This window comes from Tiliqua scincoides, chromosome 8 (assembly GCF_035046505.1).
Source record: "Tiliqua scincoides isolate rTilSci1 chromosome 8, rTilSci1.hap2, whole genome shotgun sequence".
NCBI classification, from domain to species: Eukaryota; Metazoa; Chordata; class Lepidosauria; order Squamata; family Scincidae; genus Tiliqua; species Tiliqua scincoides.
The window spans coordinates 9,261,359-9,282,771 of NC_089828.1; positions in this window are offsets into that span (position 1 = coordinate 9,261,359).

The window sequence follows — 21,413 nt, forward strand, 5'->3', positions numbered from 1 at the left end:
CCCCAGGGGCCTTGAGTTCCCTGCCCAATGAAGAGGTCAAAAGCTGCCTGCCCTCCCTCCTGCAGTCACAAGGCTTGAAGGATCCCCTCCAGTCTGCTCATGATAAGAACATTTGTGGGTTTCTTGGGAAGTTGGTCTTTCCAAAATGGGGCTCCATGGCTCTTCCTATTGCCACCTATACTGTTATACCCCCCCCCCACCTCCCCAAAGGATGACAAGTTCTGGGGCAGCACTGCCTGGTGCTGGGTTCCTTTCAAGGATGGGGGGGGGGGCCTTCCCAAGCAATGGTCAGACCCTATTGAGAATGCTTCCAAGCTCCTGCCATACATTCTCATCAGCTGACCATTCTGGCCATCTGCCTTTCAGGAGAGTGACTGGGTGGCCATCATGCTGCTCCCTCAGGAAGCTTGATGGTAAATTCCAGGAGCGTCACCTAGATGCCTGATCTTGTCTGATCTTGGAAGCTAAGCAGGGTCAGGCCTGGTTAGTACTTGGATGGGAGACCGCCTGGGATTACTGGGTGCTGTAGGCTTATACCATAGTCTTTCGAGACTGAAGGTTGCCAACCACCTGGAACATGCGAAAAATTAAAAAGGAAAAGATCGCCAGACCGGCCATGCTGGATCTGACAGAAGGTCCATCCAGCTAAGAAGCCATGACTGGCCACCCAGACACCAGGTGCAAGTTTGCAGCAAGATGTGGTGGCCATGGCCCCCTCCCATGGTGCTGCACAAATGCCCAGGGTTTTTTTTCCTGAAGGAGTTGCTTCTTTGGCCCTCAGTAGCTGCCCTCCTGGCCTGGAGATACTTTTCTCTGCCATTTCAAGCCATGTGAGCAGCAGAGATCTGAATGAAACAAGAGGTCATACTTTGCATGTGCCTTTCTTTGGAATTCGGGTCAAAATTCACAGGCAGGTGTTTCAAAGAAAAGGCACCAGCAGCCGAATGAAAGGAGAACGGATCACAGTGTCTTCCTGGCTTGGCTTGAAAAGTACCAGGGTCTTCCTCTGACAGTGCCCTGGGAGCTGGCTGAGCCAGAGCTCCCTGGAGCGGATGCTGGGCTAGAGGGCGGCCAACTGAAAAGGGCTTAAGAAAACACCGAGCCTTGCAAAGAACACATTTCTCGCCTTGTTGCGCTGGGTAAAAAACAGCTGAAGCAGCTGGGGGGAGGGGCTGGAGGAGCACCCAGGCCCCAGGGCAAACCCCTTCCCATGCACATTCCACAGGCATCTGGTTGGGTGTTGCTGCCGCACTGCAGGAGCCCAGCAAGGCCTTGCTGCCCCCCCCTGTCTTCTAGCAGTCAGATTGCAAGGGGGACTGAGCTTGGGAGCCTTATGCCCTCCCTACCTGCAGGTAAGTGGTGGTGGCAACATTGACACAGAGCTGTTCAAGGAGCCTGGAGGTCTGCCTGGAGCTGGAGCACAGAGAAAGGGGCAGGTCGCCACAGCAATGGGAAGTACAGAGGGAGGATGAGGCCTGCAGGCTTGTTTGTCACTTGAACCCCCACACTGGGCTCTTTAACCCCGTGAAGCATCTTCCAGCTTTCACTGGAACTCTGCATACGTGGAAGAAATGAAGAAAGCAAACTGGGGGGGGGCAAGAGGGTGCTGCCAGTCCTCAGTGTGGTTTGGGTGCTGCCCTCCATCTGTCTTTTATTTGGGGAGGGGCCTGTGGAATGTCAGGAACTTGCTTCCCCAAGACCCTGCACCCCATTTCTCCTACCTGGTAAGTCAAATCCCTCCCCCCACCGCTTCACAAGGCCGGTCAGGCTATTGTGGTGCATGTGAGCCAGTTCCATGCAGGCGCCTGCCTGAAAGGCCTAGGGGGGTGCTGGCAGAGTGCCTCTGACCTGTCCGCCCAGCTGCGCTTACTCATTGCCGTGCCTGATCAGCCCAAACTCCACCCCCCTCCCCGCCAGAAATCCCACTTACTGCAGGGCACCAAGTGGAGCCCAGCCAGTCCGACCAAGTGGTGCAGTAAACAGAGAACAAGGGAAGCAGATGGGCCAATCAAGAGGATGCGAGGAGGGGGCTGGAGGGTGGTGGAATTTATGAATGGGCTGAGCCTTTCAGCTTGGAGGCAGAGACACCTTGAAAACTTCAGTCCTGCTACCAGGTGGAAGACCCAGGCACAACTGTCTCCCTGGCCTGTTCCAGAGGCGAAGGACCAGCACAGGCAGCCTGCCTCTCCCCAAGGATCCACTCTCCCTCCTGCAAACGTTGCTGAGGCCTCCAGCTTAAGACCTGCTGCTGCTGTTGCTGCCGCCGTGACTGGTGATGTCAAACTTTCCTATTGGTTTGCTTTCTTGCTCATATTTCTGTGGATTCCTAAAGCCGCTCACGTGTCCTTATCACTTTTCCAGCCAGCTTTCTTGTAGTAGTTGTTGGACGGAGAACTGATAAGGGTATGTGTGTGGCCTGCGCAGCCTGCTCACCTCTCGGAGTCCCTCGGAATTCTGTGTGAAATCCTGTATGAACAGCAGGCTGGTGCCCCAGCAGGAGTTCCATTGCACCTTTGGAAGTGCTTGCTACCCCAGAGCTAAATGCTGCATATTATCTAGTTAGGTAAACCAGGTTACAGGGCAGGCAAAGCCATGAAAACTTCCTCTTTTGGCCATTCTTGCAAGGGGGGAGACTGTTATTGAGCACTTGGTCACTGACTTGTCATGGAGGCTTGTGTGAACAAAACAGGGCGGTTGGGACTAATAGCTCTTATTTTCCAACACTTTACATGAGAGATGCTACAATGTGCTGATGTTACCAATTTCGCTCTAAGTTCCTCGGGGTTCAGTCGTTGAAGTCACCCCAAGCCAGCCAGGAGACACTGACACACTTAAAGTCTCATTAAGTATGTTAAACTTGGTATTTTTTAATGTACTCTGTCTTTAAAATAAGAAGAATGGGGACATATTTAAGAGCTTTCAAACTGCAGATTATACTGACTGATGAGAATGGAAAGGTGGTTCCAGAAATAATCACAATAAATTTGGCTCACTGGAAGTTTTGCTAGCCACAGATTTGCTTTGCATGTGTGCGCTGGACAGACAGACAGACCAACTAACTCACCGGTCCAGGGATGAGCGAGTGCCTGTGCTGGCTCGATTCTGAAATCCGAATGGCCCATTTGCCACAAACAAAGTCCAGCTTAGTGCTTTGTACTCTGTTGTGGTTTTAGATTTGCATGTTGTCCAGACAAACATTGAGTCACATCTAAAATAAATCCTGCCTGGAGAGCCATCTCTAGAAGGGTGTGGGCGCAGGGCCACTCAGCCAGTGGGGGGCCTACTAAGGCCATATATTAGTCATGGAAGTGCAGGACCCAAGGCAGCTGCTCCAGTTGCCCTCCCATGGGTCAGCTCTGCCTGCCCCTTCTGGACGCCCCAAGAATAAATGAGCGGAGACACCCTCCCCTCCACCAGCACAGATAGGCCTGTGCACCTGGGTGAACAGTTTCCCTTTTCTCACAGTCCTCAGGATACTTTCTTTCCCAGCAATGAAACACAAAATCTCTTCACAGTGAAGAGCCAAAAGGGAGCCACAGAATTATCGGGGGGGGGGGCCTTCCTTGCCTGGTCTCAGAGTTGCAGTTAAGAGTCTTTACTTGAAATGGTTTTCGGCAGTCAAGGAAGTGCTTCTCTTTGCTTCTTTGCTTCTGTCCTTTCCATTTAGACACACCAGCTGTGATCTCCCCTCTCAGTTTGAAGAACTGAAGTCCTCTGAGGGATCAGGGCCTCAGACACGGATCCCTCCCAGTACCTTCACAGCAGCTGGATGAGAGAGAAAGCCCTGAGGTTGGAGTGGGAGAGTCTGACATGTGACGATGCTCAGTTGCCTTCCATGTGAAATGGATCTTTTGCCCTTTGCAGTTCCCTCTTTGTAATAGCAGCCCATGGGGGGGGGGGAGAGATCACACCAGTTGGAAACTCTGGCAGGGTTGCAATTTTTCCCCACTGTGCTGGGTTCCTGGCCAAGTCTTCCTGGCCAAGTTGTAGTTGCTTGTAGTTCCATCCTGCTCAGAGTGGGGTGGAGGCAGCAGCTGACTTTCATAGCAGCCGGCTGTGCAGAGAGCTTCTTCAGGCTGGGGTGAGAGGTGATGCTGGTCTGGTGTGCCCGTGAGCCCTGCCATCAAGCCAGCCCTTCAGGTAGCCAGTGCACAGAACTGTCAGCCAAGAAGAGCAAGGTGAACTTTCTGGGGTCCCATGAGACACTGTTCCCAGCAGTTCCGTGTCTGGTGTCCAGGGTGGCTGCTCAAACCTCTTGTCAGGGACAAGCCAAGGTGGCTGGTTTCTTGATTTGTGCAACTGTTTACAGGCCAGTTTTGGATTTTAAAAAATCCTCAAGGCCCCAAATGTGGCTGGAATCAAACAATCCTGGCTAAACACTTCTTGATAAGGGGGAGGGGGGTTCTCTAAGGCTTGGAAAACAGGCCCGTTTTGGGCCTGGAAAAAAAATGACTGCAGTGAAAGGGCTGCGGCCCTGCCCCCTCCCCCACGGGATGTCACCTGAGGCATTTGCCCCCCTAAGCTCCCCAGGTATGCCAGTGATGTACATGGCACATGTGTGAACTGGGTGAGACAAAGAAGCATCTTGCAGTGATCGCAGGCTCTGGTGACACAGAAGAACACACACCAGTGGTGCTACTATGAGGGCACTGGCTGCTCAGTGAAAGGGAGCCTGCTGGGGGAATGAGGAAATGTGGGCTCCAGTGAGCAGCGGAGAAAGTGACTTGCAAAGGGCTAGCTTCCTGTTCTGGGTGTCCTCCCATAGGGAGGAGGCCACAGGGAGCAGCCTGGAGGGGCCACTGGACTGGAGCCCAGGGCTCTTGTTCCACACAGTTTGAAGGAAGCCCAATTGGGGGGCCATGGCAGTCTCTGGGTCTCCCCCCCCCCCCGACTTACAACTGCAGTCGCCCATCTCCCTACATAGCTGCAGTCTGGCGCAGGTTGCCTCTGAGCCTCACTGAGCAGCACCACCATTTTCCTCCCCACAAAAGCACCCTCTTCTCCTCTGCCCCGCCATTTCCTCCAGCCTGCAGCTAATTCCCAAACATGTTTCAAGCATTGTAACAAGTTGCCAGCACAGCAGAAGAAGCAGAATGCCCATTTTATGAAGAGGGTAGGGGGGTTATCCAGCCAGACGCCTGCCACTTCCACCCTCCCCCTCCCTCAGGTCTCCAGTCCAGCAAGGGGAGAACTTCAGCAAAAGTGTTTGAAAGGGCCAGAGTTGGGTCCACTTCGTTGCTTATCTGGGGCTTACCTGCGATGCCTTCCTGGGGCTTCAGCTGAAATGGCCTCTGGCATCCAAAGAGAACAGGGGAAGAGAGAAGCAAAGATCATGGTGCCCCTGAAATGGGGCTGATGATGTCTATCCCACCACTCCACAGGCAGGACTCTGAAGACCCTGGGTGTCCAGGTTGAAGGGGAACCAAGAGCTTGAGGGGAAGAGGCACCTTGGGGGCAGAGGCAAGGCAGGGAACAGGGATACATCTTGGAGAGAAGAGGGTGGCCAGAGAAGGCACCACAAGAGCCAGGAAGGCCGGCGACTGACTGGGGCGCCCTGCTGCGTGCTTCACTTTCTTTCCAAAGGCAGACTGGATGGGCGATGACCTTACATTCGACCCCCAGTTTTGTCAAGAGAGAGGCCACACTCAGAGATGTCCCATCTGTTTGGGCCTACGTGGGACCTGCAGCCTTGACGCTCCCATGGTGGGTTCTGACTGGCCACAAGGGGGGGAGGGCTGGGCAGGAAGACGGGCCTGCCCTCCGCTGGCCTCTGTGCAACCCTGTTCAAACAAGGGGCTTGGGCGGCCTTTGTGTGCCAGCAGCAGGTTTCTTGCCATCGGCTGTTTTGTTAGTCATGAAAAGGAGGCTTAGATCTGGAGCGGGAAAAGGGCTGAGGCAGCAGTTCAGACCATGGAGCAGAGTCAACCAGCAGGTTGGGCTCCCGGTCTGACCTGATCCATGTGGACTGATGGGGCCGAGCGTGAAAGCCCGCTGTCCCCCCCCCCGCCCCGCTGCCCGGCCCCTGCCTCTCTCCCTTGCTGAGCAGGCAGTCTGGAAACTAAAGCCATCAAAGGAAATTCCACCTCTCCAGAAAAAGGGCCGCAGAGCAAACAGAGTCCGGATATTTCAAAAATATCAAAGCGGAGCCAGGAAATTTCATTCCACCGAGGGAGATTAAGCAGGGATGAGCCTGGGGCGGAGCTGGAGCCAGGAGCCACAGAGTTCCTGCCTGCTGTGTGCAGGGAGAGACCTTGTGCCTCAGCAGCCATTGCTTGCCTTGTAGGATGAGGGATGCTCGCCCCCCGGGATGAGGAGGCCCCAACGCACAGGAAGCTCCTCCAGCCTGTAGTAACTCGGGCCAGCCTGCCGACACCTGCCACTATTCCTCCCCCAACACGAGGTGGCCTCTGCAGACTCCCAGTCTTGCTTTGGGAGTCCTGGAGCCTGAAGGCCCCATCTGGAGGGGGCAGCCCTACATACCCAGCTCAAAGCTCTTTCAAGCCTCAACTTGCTGCCACACTGCCCTGGTCAGGGGGGAAGGAGAGGCCAGAAAGATCTGCTTTGGCCCCTGCCAGGGGACTGTGGCTGCCCAGAATGCTCACAGCAGAGCCTCAGGTGCCACCATCTCCCCACACCCAGCCCCTCACCTCCCTGCACCCCCAGAAGCAACAGGTCTAGGCGATGCAGCTGACTAATTGCATAGCCCCTGACCTGGAGTGTGGAGACAGAGGAGCTGCTCAGGGTGGCTCCCCTGAAAAAGAGCAGGCAGTGGAAGCAGCAAAGCCTCAGGCTGGAAAGCAAGGATTCCTCTGCAGGGCTGACTCAGCCCTCCAGCCCAGCTGCTCTCCAATGGCTCTGCTGCCAGCTACTGAGGCACTGTGAGCTGCATGAGGAAGCTGGGCCTTCCAGAGCAGCCTTTATTTATTCGCTGGGCCTGCTTTATTCGCTGCTGGGTCTCTGGGCAGCAGCTGCATCTGACGGTAGCTGAGAGAGCCCAGCACAGGAAAATGTACGGAGGGGTTTGTATCTGAGACACTAACCCAAAAGGAGGACTCCTCAGCATGAAGCGGCTCTGGTGGCTTTTGTCTTTTCTGCTTTTGTCAGTGCCATCAATGGCAGCACAATTTGTTACAAATCAGGCCACAACACCAAAGAGCTAACTGACCGAGAACACATTTTGCTGCCTTAAAAGTTTGACCTGTCCTGGGTATTTTTGGGGTGCTGATTCCAAAAATGGCATCCGTTTGGCCCCTTTGTCCCGTTTAGGAGATAAGGCATTGCCTTGTTAGTGAATGGGTCTAGCAGTTTCCTTGTGAGAAAGCCTACACCCTGGTTTCCTCACGAGGAAGCTGCCTCAACCAGTCACTATGGCATATCTCTGGAATTAGATGTGATAAGACAAAACGGATGCCATTTTTGGAAGCAGTACCCCAAGTTCATATGCGACCACCAAACATTAGGAAGTTGTTTTTCTGACCCGCAATTTTGCAGTAATTGAATGCCTGAGCAACGCAGAAGACTCAGCTGCGGTCGCCTGAGCAGCCACAGGGCCAAAGGGACAGGCTTGTGGGGGCCATCCCCACCTGCCGCAGCACTCAGCATCGTTCTCTCACAGAAGCAGGTCTGCCTTTGACCCAGGGGGCCTGGCTGGACTCGGCTTGCATAGGCAGACTCAGTCCTTCCAGGGCTTGCACCCTCCAACTCTGGCTCCTGAACAGAGTCCACAGTGCCACAGGCAGAAGGGCCAGATTGGGGTAAATGGCTGCATTATGCCTACTGCCTCCTCCTGTCCCTCCATCTGCATGGAGAGGGAGAGCCAGAGAGGGCCTCAGCAGCATTAGCCCAAATTTGCTTGCCAGCTGCACCTCCCAGTCTCAGAGGATCCCTGGCAATGTGTTCCAGGATCCCTGGCAATGTGACAGTACCACCGGCAGCTCATTTTTTCATGCACAGCCCCTTGAACTAATGGTGGGGGGGGGGGGTGCAGACCTCAAGTATCACCACCATGCACCTGTGGCCAGCACAGTACCCCCCCTCTGGCCTGTTTTGCCAGCATGTCAATCATGCCACCCACATGGCACATGCTCCAGCTTACTCTCAGGCAAGGCTGCCCCTGAACACAGAGCACTCATGAGGCCATTCCTGGGGCATCACGTATGATGTCATTCAGACATCCATCATCTTCCTCCACCCCACTGCACTGTGGGTGAGCTGGCCTCCTCTTTTGCACACTGCTACACCAGCCCTGCAGGCACAAGCAGGTCACCACCTGGCCCATTCTGGGTGCGTTTCTGGAGCAGCACTTCTCCCTCTGCTGTAACTCCCATTACTTGCTCAGCGCTCCCTACCTGCCTGTCTCCTAGGACACACAGCCAGCTGGAACCACAGCACACAATGGCCAGTCAATGGTTGGCAAAGATCAGGGCTGCTTCTGTGGTGGGGGGGGCACACCTCCCTCTCAGTCAGCCCATACAGGGGGTTCCCTCTGACTCAACTTGGTCTACACACCCTTCCAGCAGCTCTGCAGAGACCCAGACAGGCAAGGAGGGGTCTCCCCTAACCCCATGTGCTCAAAAGACACAGGGGGCAGAGGGGCCAGGGAGGGGACCTCAGATGTTGTGACAATTCCATTCGCTTCTGCTTTTGAAGAAAAGGCAGGTGGCAAGCACTGCCCGACCAGTCCTGCCAGGAGGTGCACCTGTCTGGGGCCTTCTGTCTGTCCAGAGTGGCTCTTCCATGCCCCGACCACGGGGAGGTTTTGCTCAAGTCCTCAGCAAGCAGCAAAATAACCCAGAACCCTAAAATAGAACGTGCCACAGCCCTATAGCCTCAGAAGCCTCCCCCTGAAAGAGCTTGCCCAGTTCGACAAGGCCAGGAGGAGCTTGCTCTGTGTGTGTGTCAGAGAGAGAGACATAGAGAGCTCCTGCTTCTTCTCCTGCTCCTCTGCCATCTGGCTTGTCACAGCCAGAGCCCCTGTTGGTCCTGCCCCTGGGGTGGCTCCCCTCTTCTGCAACAGATGCATTCTAAGGGGGAAAATGACCTCCTTTTAAAGAGTGGCTACTTGTGCCCCCAGGTATGGGAGCCGCAGCATTTGGAGAAGCTTCAGAAAGCAGGGTCTCCTTGGCTCAAGGAGAAGCCCTCCCCAGACTGCAATGCAACCCTGTTACGTGAAAATCCCCTTTTTCCTTTTAAGTTGTGATTTTTATGTCTGGTTATGTATTATGGACAAAAACTCATGCAGGTCAAACCTCAAAATACAGGACACCCTTCCCCCAGTACACTTTTCCAAAACCCTGGTAAAAGTCACAAGTTTACACAACCTCTAGCAATGCAAAAATGCCTCCTGATCCAATCACTGTTATACAAAACAAGCATGCACCTCCGAGGAAGAAGTCTATTGTTCTATTGTTGTAGCTTTATCACTCTTAAGCACCTTATGCAAACTGCCCCCCCCAAGGAGGTCAGCCATGGCTGATAGCTGAGCCTCCAGTTTCTCTTGCTTGCTCCACGTGTCCCACTGTGTGTAGTGAGCATGCGCATCCAGGAGGCTACATCCGGGTCATTTTAGGTCAGCATCCAGGTCAGTAACAACCCTTTTAAGAGAGAGCTCCGAGCACATGCTCTCTCTCTCTCTCTCTCTCTCTCTCTCTCTCTCTGGCTGCCCTCCAAGGCACAGGTCCTCCATAGGACTCTTCCACCCCCCACAACTGCTTCCCAGGACAGGTAACTATATCTTGCGTCTGGAATCTTTTCCCTTCTCCCCCCCTTTTTTCTCCCATTCTCTCCCCATCTTAGTTAGCAACTGGGTTATGCAGACCAGGGACCCCTAAAATCCTTCCCTACAACCTACCTTTTCTGATTCCTTCTCAGATGCACCAAATACACGGCACATGCAACCACCATAAAGCTAGGTACACAGGATCCAAGTACTAGGAACCAAGAAACATATACTTACCATTTTCCATGTGCATGATGTATACCTCTGTGTTTTTGCAATAAAAATATAATCCTATTGAAAGTTATCTTTCTCCCAGTCTCCTCTGTAAGCTAAACAAGGGATTATCTCTGCATTATGCTGTCTTGTTATCTAGCCTTCGATCCTGAAGTTTCCAAAAGGGTAATATAATAATTCCCCTTAAAACATAACAGCCCTTTTTGGTAACAACCCAGCCTGTGTGTGTGAGCAGCAGTCAACTCAGCCTTTGCCCACATCACTGCTGGACACTCCATTGTCAGCGACTTTGTATCTCTGAAGCACTTGGGCCTTGTTTCAAATGATGGGTGGGAGGACTGCAGAAGTCCCCCTGACCTTTCTCTTCTTGCAGCGGTCACAGAGGGCCACAGGGCCAGTGTCTGCACTTGCCATGTTATAGGCCCCGCTCTCCTGCGCATGCTTCTTGGCACATCTGGGATGCCCTCCAAAAGTCTGAGTCTCCTCCAAGGGCTCAGTTCTGGGTTCTTGACTAATGGGACCAGAGGCTGCCGCTGGGGTGTGTTCTCACTGGCAGGCCCTGCCAGGAACTTCCAGGAGGGGGTACCTTCACAAGCGCCTCCTTTGGAGTCTCAGTGCCAGGCCCTTTCTAAGTCGGCAAGGATCACTGTAGATTGCTTGGGGGGGGAGGGTCACCTGGAGAATGCTTTGCTTCCCTTCCATTCGTCCCCTGCCTCACTGAGCCACTTCAATGACTTGCTGCTGCTCTCCCACGTCTGCCTCTCAGGTACCTTCTGGGCACCTGGTTGCTCCCTTTAGGGAACTGCAAAAATATACACAAATTACTTTCTCAGACCCGCTTCTTTAAAGCTCAGTTTCTCAAGCAAAGACCAAGGCAGCAGACATCTGAGCTACAGTCTCACCTTAGCACTCTGCACATGCCCATCAGCTGTAGAAAGGTATTTCCTTCAGGGCCTATCTCTCATTCCTGATCAAGGATGCAGGGCCCTGCTGCCAAATCATGGAAGAAGGCACAGGGCAGGGCCAGGTTTCAGTAAGTCCTCCATCAAACTGCCCTCCTGCCTAACAAAATCAAACCACAAGCCAGACTCTCCAGCCCCCCAACCCTGAGTGGTTGCTGGAGCTATGGAGTTGGTTCTCAGGTCTTCCAAACAAGGCTGCAGAGGGAAGTGCAGGACAGAGGCAGTAAAACGAGTTTCACTTCCCAGTTTATTTCCTCACCAGCATTTCTCACCTGAAATGAGTGTTGCACTTCTGTTCTCCGAGGGCTCTGCAGCCGCTGCTCACCTGAAGGAAGGCGGCTTGGCTTTCCTGCCCTCGGCAGCTGGAGAGGGGAAGCAAAGCTCCTTCTATTGGTAGCTTCCACAACGGTGACTTCTTTTCAATATAGTTTCCAAATCTAAACACTATCCATTTTGAATGTCAGATCTTAATGTACATATATTCTTGAAGTTCTCACAGCAAACGTTGTTTAAAAAAAGAAAAAAAAGATGTTCTCTGAGCCAAGTGTGGATATTTGGACAACACTAAAGAAGCAAATCCTCAGAATGGTGACACCGTGAGCCAAGAACTCTAACTAAAGTAACGCCATTTTAACATCAGTTCTGACTCTGGTCCTAAAATGCTTGTGAGCCTAAAATGCTTATTAGCAAGAAACTGTGAGCCACCCCTGAACCAGTGCCTGGCTCTCTAGTGCCCTAGTCCTTGAAGACCAGACAGAGCTGGTCTGCGTTATCTTGCCAAAGCAACAACTAATAGGAGGGGTAGAGAGGGTGTTTTGAGTGTGGCAGGGATGGAACTTTACAGGACCCTTTGTCTTTGCTTGTCTATGTTTGAAATGAGTATAAAAGCTAGCTGTGTCTAGCTACACTTGCAGATGATCTGACCTCTGTGCTGCATTGCTTTGGTACCAGCAATAAACAAGCTGTTTTCTGCTATACCTTCCCTCTGAGTGTTAAATTAGGATGTAGCACTCAGGGTCATGAACCTCACGCTGCCTTTAGGCGAGTCAAAGGCAACAATGGGTTTGCACAGCAAGAAAGAAGCTGTAATTGTCATGAATAAGTACATGTTAGGCCTAGGTTGGCATATGAAGCCTGAACCAAACTAAGGCAGTGTAACTAAGAAGTTGCTAGCAGTTCCCAGCTGCAGGAATGTGAGTAAATAAACAAAAGGATTTGTTGTCTCTCCTTTGCTGGCCAGGAAGGACAGATAACAAAAATTACAACCCATTGGAATGTCTAGCACCTTAGTAGACAGAGAGGCACCTTATCAAGAGTGATTGAGTGCCGCTGTGGATCTTCAGTTGGGAGGGGTAAGAACTATGAGGGGTTAGCAACCAGGCCAACTTCAAGAAGGTTCTGTTCCTCAAGGGTTCTGATTGGACAGTCTAAATAAGTATGAAGTCACCTCAGTACTAGTAGCACAAGAAGTATAATAATGAGTGCCCAGGGGGTGTGTGGGGCCTTCTTGGACAGAGTTTTGGGTGCAACATCCTGCACGCTGTGAGCTCCATTGTCCATCATGGGCACCTGGCCTCATAGGTAGCCCTGGAGCTAAAAGATCTACAAGTGTAACTGACCCAGGTGAGAGATAAGTATTAATAGAGATAGCCAGCTAGCTTTATTATTTTATTGCTGATATGTTTCCTAGATGTTTATGCCTCTAGCATTTGCTGCCTTATTGTAGAGTGTGTAACCTTATGTACTTAATAAACCAAAATATCTTTTACTAAGTTGTTTCATTGCCTGTTGGGGACAAAGTTTCAGAATCCTGCCTAGCCGTTCAGCAAGCTACCAAGTGCTCATTGAGGTCTAGTAACTTGAGGCTTTAATTGGAGAAAGAGCTCAGTGCCTGCAAGGGATAGAATTAAGCCTAGAGCAGGGGTGCTCACACTTTTTTGGCTGGAGAGCTACTTTTAAACCCAGCAAGGCCCGGAGATCTACCAGAGTTTTTTTACAATGTTCACGCCATCATAACATATAACATTTAGGTGTACAATGTATGTTGGTGTACCTTGCATAACCGCATGAGCCAATATTGCACCACACAACATAATTAACTATAAACATTTTTTGTAATTACTTGAGTTTACTTTGATGACTTGCACTGAAGTGAATCAGCCAAGGATGCATAGTCCGGACAGTAGCTGCTGACAGCCAGCCTCAAGCACACTTCCAAATGTTCATCAGTCATGGTGGAACGGTACTTGGACTTAATGATCGTCATGTAGGAAAAGGCTATCTCACATAAATAAGTGGAGCCCTTCCTGCCTCAGGTGCTCTTATATCCCTGAGGGCCCTATTGCCTTCAAGTGGCTGCAGCTGTGCAGCACACTCTGCTGGATGCCCAGGCCTTACCCTTAAAGGGGCCACTGCTGACACCACATCTACCTCCTCACCAGATCTTCCTCGATTCCAATACAAGTGGGGGGGGGGGAGCAGATCTCTATACAGACCAGTGCAAAAACAGGGGAAAGGTGTGAGGGAGGGAAGATCTCTATATAGACATCACAGCAAGACCAGTGCAAAACCCCTTGCACACAGAACCAACAGATGGAAGTTGGGGGGGGGGGGCAGATCTCCATACATACCAGTGCAAAAGCAGGGGAAAGGTGTGGGGGAGGGAAGATCTCTGTATAGACATCACAGCAAGACCAGTGCAAAACCCCTTGCACACAGAACCAACAGATGGAAGTGGGGGGGGGGGGCAGATCTCCATGCATACCAGTGCAAAAACAGGGGAAAGGTAAGTCAGCCCCAGTAGAGTCAATGGGGCTCACTCCCAGGGATGTGTGGATGGGAGAAAAGCCTGCCAACGGCTCCTCTCCCAGGGAGAAACCTGCCAGGTGCTCACTCCCTGGGCTCACTCCCTAGGCTCCCTGGACTCACTCCCTGGGCTCGCTCCCTGGGCTCACAAGCCTGCCAGGGGCTCACTCCTAGGGATGTGTGGACGGGAGAGAAGCCTGCGATCGACTCATTTCGTCTGGAGATCGACTGGTAGCTCGCGATCGACATAATGAGCACCCCTGGCCTAGAGGGTCTCAGTGTCCCTGGACTAAGGCACTGGCACATACAGGGTGGTGGCAGTACTACTGGGCAAGGGGCCTTGAGGGCTTTAGGGTTCAAAACCAAGAACCCAGAACACCCCAAACCCCCCTTTGTTTATGACAGTGATGTAACTCTGCAGTTGATATTGGTGGGCTGTTCTTTTTCATAAGGCATTCTTGGGACCTCTCAAGCTGGCAGTGGGAAGCTGAGCTCTGCTCCTGCCCTACTGTGTCCTGCCCTGACCTGCCCTGCTGTGGTGCTGAAGGGGAAGATGTCCATGAAATGCATCCCACCCCAGTGTGGCAGCCACACACACTCCAGATGCTGGTGGTTTGCTGGGTTCTTGCCTGTGGCCCTGCACCTGCTCTGCAATGCAAGTTCCAAGTAGCCCCACCAGCAGCAGCCACCTGTTAGTCAGCTCTGATCCGGATTTATGCTACTGGCAAGCCACCAATATGGGGAGGTGCAAGTCCTCCTACAGGGAGCTACCCTGGGACAGCTAAAGTTGCCAGTCACCAAGCACCCCCACCCCAGGACTGTCCAAACCGCCCAGAAGCAGAGGCCTGGAGGCACAAAGTTCCCTCTGAGCCAGACCTGAAGGGAGACAGGATGCCCCAAAGGGCCAGTGCAGGTGCCCCTGCATGGCCTTCCCACTAGTCACCACACCCCTGAGGAGCCATGAGTGGGTACCAGTGAGGCACCAGTCCTGTGGGGCTGGATGCCTTCAGACCCCTGCAATGCTTAGCCTGGTTGTAAAGTCTGTCACTACCCCTGGGCAACAAGGCAGTCTAAGCCCATGGAAAGAGAGCACCCATCCCAGGGAAGGTGGATGTTACTCCAGACGGTGCACAGCCAAGAAGGGCAGAGAAGGGTCAAGATGCAGTGCACAAGGGGAGAGGTTCAGCACCTTGGAAAGCATCTGCCCATACATTCGCACTAGTGCAGCACATCAGCGAGCACTAGGGTTGTTGCTCACCTGGCACTGACTAGATAAAGGAAGAGTGTGGGGACACAGGAAGCTCCTAATCTCCTTTGCCAGAGACCCTTCTGCTCTGATCCAATACGGTCAGATCCCCACTCTCCCTTTCCTTCCCTATTCATTTAAGCAGATCTAATGTAGGTTAAGCTCTGTGACATATTGAAAGTACCAGGAAGCAGGTGTTACCCCTGAACCCACAAAGGCAAAGAAGTTCGTTACCCAGAGAGCTACATTCCAATTTAACACTCTGAGGGAGGGTATAGCAGAAAACAGCTTGTTTATTGCTGGTACCAAAGCAAGGCAGCAAGGAGGCCGTTGCCTCAGATCATGCGCAAGTGTAGCTAGATGCAGCTAACTACAGGAGACAAGTGTCCAATAACTTTCCACTTTCACTGCCCAGCCCCCACCCACTGGCCTACCCCTCCACCCTTTGCCATAGTGAGCTGGACCATACTGGAGAGATAAAAGAGACCACAGGCACTTCGACGTAGGTTGCCCTTGCTCTGAGGCAGGGATGTCCAAAGTTTTTGGCAGGAGGGCCACATTGTCTCTCTGACACTGTGTTGGGGGCCGGGGAAAAAAGAATTAATTTACATTTCAAATTTGAATAAATTAACATACGTTTACATAAATGAATATATTAAAGATGAACTTATATGAATGAATGAAGGTCTTGCAATAGCTGAAGGCCTATAAAAGGCCTTGCACAAAGCAAGACTGGGCTTTCCTTTTCTGCCGCTACTGCATCACAGATGTGAAACAGCAAGCAGTGGAGGGAGCCCTCATCTCACAGCTCACTGAGAGGTCAAACAGTTGCCCTCACACTGAGAGCAGTTGCACCGGGCCAGCGTGGGCTCCAACAAATCACCGGCGGGCCAGAGGCTCATTGGAGACTGGGAGCTCCTGAGGGCCGCATTGAGAGGCCTCGAGGGCCACAAGTGGCCCCAGGGCCGGGGTTTGGGCACCCCTGCTCTGAGGTAATGTTGTTGCAGACTGACTTAAGAACATAAGAACAGCCCCACTGGATCAGGCCACAGGCCCATCTAGTCCAGCTTCCTGTATCTCACAGCAGCCCACCAAATGCCCCAGGGAGCACACCAGATAACAAGAGACCTCATTCTGGTGCCCTCCCTTGCATCTGGCATTCTGACATAGCCCATTTCTATAATCAGGAGGTTGTACATGCACATCATGGCTTGTAACCCGTAATGGATTTTTCCTCCAGAAACTTTTGGGGCTTTTGGACTTTTGAGGCCCAGCTATCTCTAGGACATGACACTGGGTGAGGGGGGTGGCCTGCAGCTTCTTGCTAACAAGCGCCTTTAAGACCAGAAGCAGAACCGATGTTAAAATGGCGCTACTTTGGCCAGAGTTTAGTGAGAGCTCTTGGCTCACAGCATCACAGGTCTGTGGCATGTTACTGTCATCATCGAGACAAGACAGATGAGCAGATCCCTCAGAAACAAAAGTGGCAGCCACCACATGGCTGGAGTTCACAGCTTTCAATGCAGAGGGGCACCACTTTCAGGGAGATGTGAGCCCCAGCACCTTGCGGGTGATTTACAGGCCCCACCTTCAACATTTTGCATTTCTGTGGCATTCAGGAGCCCTACTAGGTGTCTCTGGTTGGGCTCTGGGGTGCCTCCCCTGCTGCATATGGCTCATTTGGCCAGACTGCCCCCACTGCACCCAGGGAGTGGATCCACGACCCCTGGGCAATTGGCCAGCTGGGTGATTGGCCAGTTGGTGAGACACCTGGCTACTCTCCAAGGGAAAGAAGGGAAACCATGTGCAGAACAAGGAAGGCAGTAACTGAGTTTGAATCCTTCATTCCCCTGAACACCTCTGGTGAAACTGTCTGTGCAGCTCCCTTCCAGGAGGCATGTTCCACAGGGATGATATTATGATGACTGGCCTGCCTCTTAGGGTTGCTGTGAAGATGACTGGGAGAATTGTTGTAAAACACTCTGAGAACTAGAAGGATATGCAAAATACATTTATAATTGTGTGAGCCCCATGGCAGATCACTCCTGTAAGCAAGAGTCAAAAAAGGGGAGGGAGGGAGCTCTCAGTCCAGGTTGGACTGTCCCCTGGAACCCAAAAAAGTGCTCACACAGCACACTGCTCCTTCAGATTTGGTTCCTTGCTAGTGCTTGCCCTCACCCAGGTCTCTGCACAGTGAACAAGAACACAAGAACATTGGATCAGGCCAACAGCTCACCTAGTCCTGCTTCCTTTATCTCACAGCGGCCCACCAGATGCCTCAGGAAGCATATAAGACTACAGAAGACCTGCATCCTGGTGCCACTCCCTTGCACCTGGCATTCTGAGGTAGCCTACTTCCAAAACCAGGAGGTTGCACATACCCATCATGGCTTGTAACCTGTGATGGTCATTTCCTCCAGAAATCTGTCCAATCCCATTTTAAAGGCATCTTGGCCAAGGGCCACCACACCCTGTGGCAAGGAATTCCACAGATTAATTACATGCTGGGTAAAGAAATATTTTCTTTTCACTGTTTTGGCTTTCCCACCACTCAATTTGAGTGCGTGTCCCCTGGTTCTGGTGTTGTGTGAGAGGGAAAAGAGCAGCTCTCTATGCACTCTGTCCAACCTCTGCATAATTTTGTACATCTCAATTATGTCCCCCCTCAGACACCTTAATTCTAGGCTGAAGAGCCCCAAACCACAGACTAACCACACACTGAGTAAAGAAATATTTTCTTTTGTCTGTCCTAACCCACCCAACACTCAATTTTAGTGGATGTCCCCTGGTTCTGGTATTATGTGAGAGTGTAAAGAGCATCTCCCTATCCACTCTGTCCATCCCCTGCATAATTTTGTATGTCTCAATCATGTTCCCCCTCAGGCGTCTCTTTTCTAGGCTGAAGAGCCCCAAACGCCGTAGCCTTTCCTCATAAGGAAGGTGCCCCAGCCCAGTAATCATCTTAGTCGCTCTCTTTTGCACCTTTTCCATTTCCACTATGTTCTTTTTGAGATGTGATGACCAGAACTGTATGCAATACTCCAGGTATACTCCTGTATATGCAATACTCCTTACCATCACTTTGTGCAATGGCATTATAATATTGGCCTTTTTATTCTCAATCCCCTTTTAAATGATCCTAAGCATGGCATTGGCCTTCTTCAGCACCACTGCACACTAGGTCTGCTTAGGGGTAGAGAATCACAGTCTAGGCATTTCTCAGAACTTTCTTGCAGACCCAGAAACTACTACCGGCCTTGCCAACAACAAGGGCATGGGAAAGCAGAGGTGGGCACTGTAAGAAGCATGTTCCCCTCCCACCCACAAGGAGCTGTCGACACAAGGGACTCAGTCAGTGGAAACAGGAGGGGGGGGGGAGGCATAACATTTGTTTTCCTGCTTTCTTCTTATACAGAGCATCAGACTGACCTACAGAGGAAGCAGAACGCCACCTGCTGGCGGAATAGGGGGATACAAAGGAACTGGAGACCAGTCCTTTTTTGGCTGCCTCAACAGATGCTGATCATGGTAGCCTGGCAGACCCTTTTGCTGTGAGCCAGTGCCATGGAGGATGCCACAAAACTCTGGGCTGATGGTCACTCTCTCCTGAAGGCCGAGTGGTTGAGAAGGCTCCACCTGATGAGATTCTTGCTGGAAGAAAGGGCCTGCCTCAAGGAGAGCAATGAAAAGGGAGAGGTGCCCCCCCCCCATCAGCCAGCAGAGAGGCAGCAAAGCCAAAATGGTGAGAGGCTTGCCTGGTCACCAAGCTGACCCAAACATCCCAAACTAATTAGACCAGACTGCCTTGATGCCTACCTGCCTCCAAGGAGCTGGGGGAGAAGTGGCTTCTCTGTTGTTGGAGAATGGCACAGACCCTAGCCTGGAAGATCACCCAGGAGCCTCTGCTCTGGTGTGAGCCATCAGTGTGGGTGACAGGAGAGTGCTCAAGTCTCTTGTGAGCTCCTGCAGAGTTAAAGGCAAAGAGGGAATCACCGCTACCACCACCACAGGCACATGCAACAATCTATCTTGCAATGTGCTGCCATCCTTGGAGAGTGCAGGAAGGCAGAGTCCAGGCACATACAGAATCCAGGAACATGCTCAGCACTCTAGCCAGCCCCAGTTCCAGGCAAGTGGTGAAGGAAGACAATGTCAACTTCCAGGAGCCACATTCAAGGGGCCACCCCATGCCCAAACCTCCCCAGGAGCCTCTCTCTCCTGCTAGGAAGCTGATCAAGCCCCTAAGAGCCTGCCTTCCTCAGCTCAAGAGACTCCAGTCAGGACTTGGTTGCGCCTGCAAGTCTTGTGGCCTCCATGCACCAGAGTGACAAGAGAAGAAGTTGCACCCATTGCAAAGTCCTCATGGGCACCCCAGATGCAGCATTTTCCAAAAGGGGCTCTTCAGGATTTATGGTAGTAGACTTACCCCTGGGGGCTTGGGGATAAGAATAGGCCCTCAGTTTGGCTGTACTTGTCGTAAGAGGTGACTAAACAGCCACCGGGGAGATGGAACTCCTTAGCCTGGGAGGGCAGCTCATCTGAGAGAAGGAAAACTCTGATCCCAAACCTCCACTGCCTTGTGGCTACATCCAGTTATGGAAAAGGCTTCAGGAGTCAACCTCGAGGCAAAATCCAGAGCCAGGGTCCCCGAGGCAGTTCATGGCTGAACACAGTCACATTCTGGCAACTCCTGCAATGCTGCTGGAACTAACCGTATTGACTTCTGCCTTTCCATTGGACCATTCCAGCGACGTGGAGAGGGGGGATTTGCTGCATGGGTAACAGTCTATCCTCCATATCTACTTTACCCAGGCTTCGTGCACTGGAGAGGACACTCTGTTCCAGAACCACTATTCAGAGTGAGATACCATAGTCTTCCAAGACTGAAGGATGCCAACATGATGGTAGTAGAAGCAGAGTCTCCCCTCCTTGCCCTGGTAGATGACCTGACTTGGAAGGTCTTCTCACTGGCAGTATCCATCCCCAGAAAAGCTTCCCAAGATGCTGGCCACCAACCCTTAGTCCAGAGAAACGCCCTCCCCTATGCGCCAAAGCAGATGGCTTTTGCTGCTTTGGGGGCAGCCGTTGTAAAGGATAATGTGTGCCAGAGAAAACTGGGAGCAGTGCATGGCAATTGGGCTTGTCAGCTTTCTTGCAATTCCATCCCCACTGAGCCTGCAAAGGAGAGAACAGGACAGACTGCTTGCCCTTGACTATACAGAAGAGCTCCCAGGACTTTGAACAGAGCCCACAACAAGCCATCTCCTCTGTGACAGCAGGTTGCAGGACTCCTGATTGCCTTGGAAGCTGTGGCTCTGGAACCCTCCTCTTGACCGTATTTCTCAGGCCAGGCCAGGCAGCCTCCACCCCCCCCCCCCCCAAGTAAGCATCAGGTAAATCAGCAAGTCTCCTTCTCCACTCACCAGTGGCTACCAGGTTGGCCCCCTAGTGGCTGTACAGAGATTCTAGGCAGGTGGAGAAGCTGCCCCCTCACTTGGAGGACATTGTGCACAGTAGGTGCCTTTGGTGGGGAACAGGCAGTCCCCTCCAGGAGCCATGAGGTCTTCTGCCTTCCAGAGTGGAAGATGGATGAGTTGTGAGTCCAGGCTTGCAGCCAGCAGAGGCCCTGAACCTTTGTTTCATTCCATGGCTCACTCTCTGGTTGGGGGGGGGGGAGGCCACGCACTTTGACCTCGCATCACAGCAGCAGCATTCAGAGTAAGCAGCCAATCCAGATGATGTCTTGGTGTCTCAGAGCAGGCTCTAGGTCACCTGTGCAGCGCGGCTTCTCTCCCATCATGTCCTGCAAGAGCTGAGCCTCTCCTCTCAGCAGTGGAAGGTGCTGGAGCAAACAATTAAGTGGTCTGCTTCCCATGAGCATTTGGCAACGACAGCCCAAAGCCAGCATGGTTTTCTCCAGAACAAGTCTTGCCAGACAAGACTTGTCTCCTTCGACCCAGAGCAACTGGCTCAGTAAATTGTGGTGCTGCTGTGGACACAATGGGAAGGCTTTTGTCATGTTCCCCACAACACCCTGGCACACAAGTTGATGGGACATGTGCTAGAGGAGGCCACTGTTGGGTGGATCCATGGCTGGCTGGCAGAGCATGCCCAGAGGGGGTTGTCAATGGCAAGTGGTGACTGTTGCCAGGGGAGAGGGCTTTGACCAGCTTCAGTTGGTGTACCTCTTGCAATTCTGTGCCATTCTGAATTGGTCACAGTGGTCCGTGTCCACAATTAAACTACTGCAATACCCTCTATGTGGGGTTGCCCTTGAAGACAGTCCAGAAACTACAGCTGGTACTGAATGGCAGCCCATGTGGTTGTAGGAGCTCAGCAATTAGACTCTGTCCTCCCGATGCTAATTACATGATTCCTTTGTGGGTTGCTGCTGCTGATCTCAGGTGGAGAATTATTCCATTACAGAGAAAAAAAGAGGTGAGCTTTC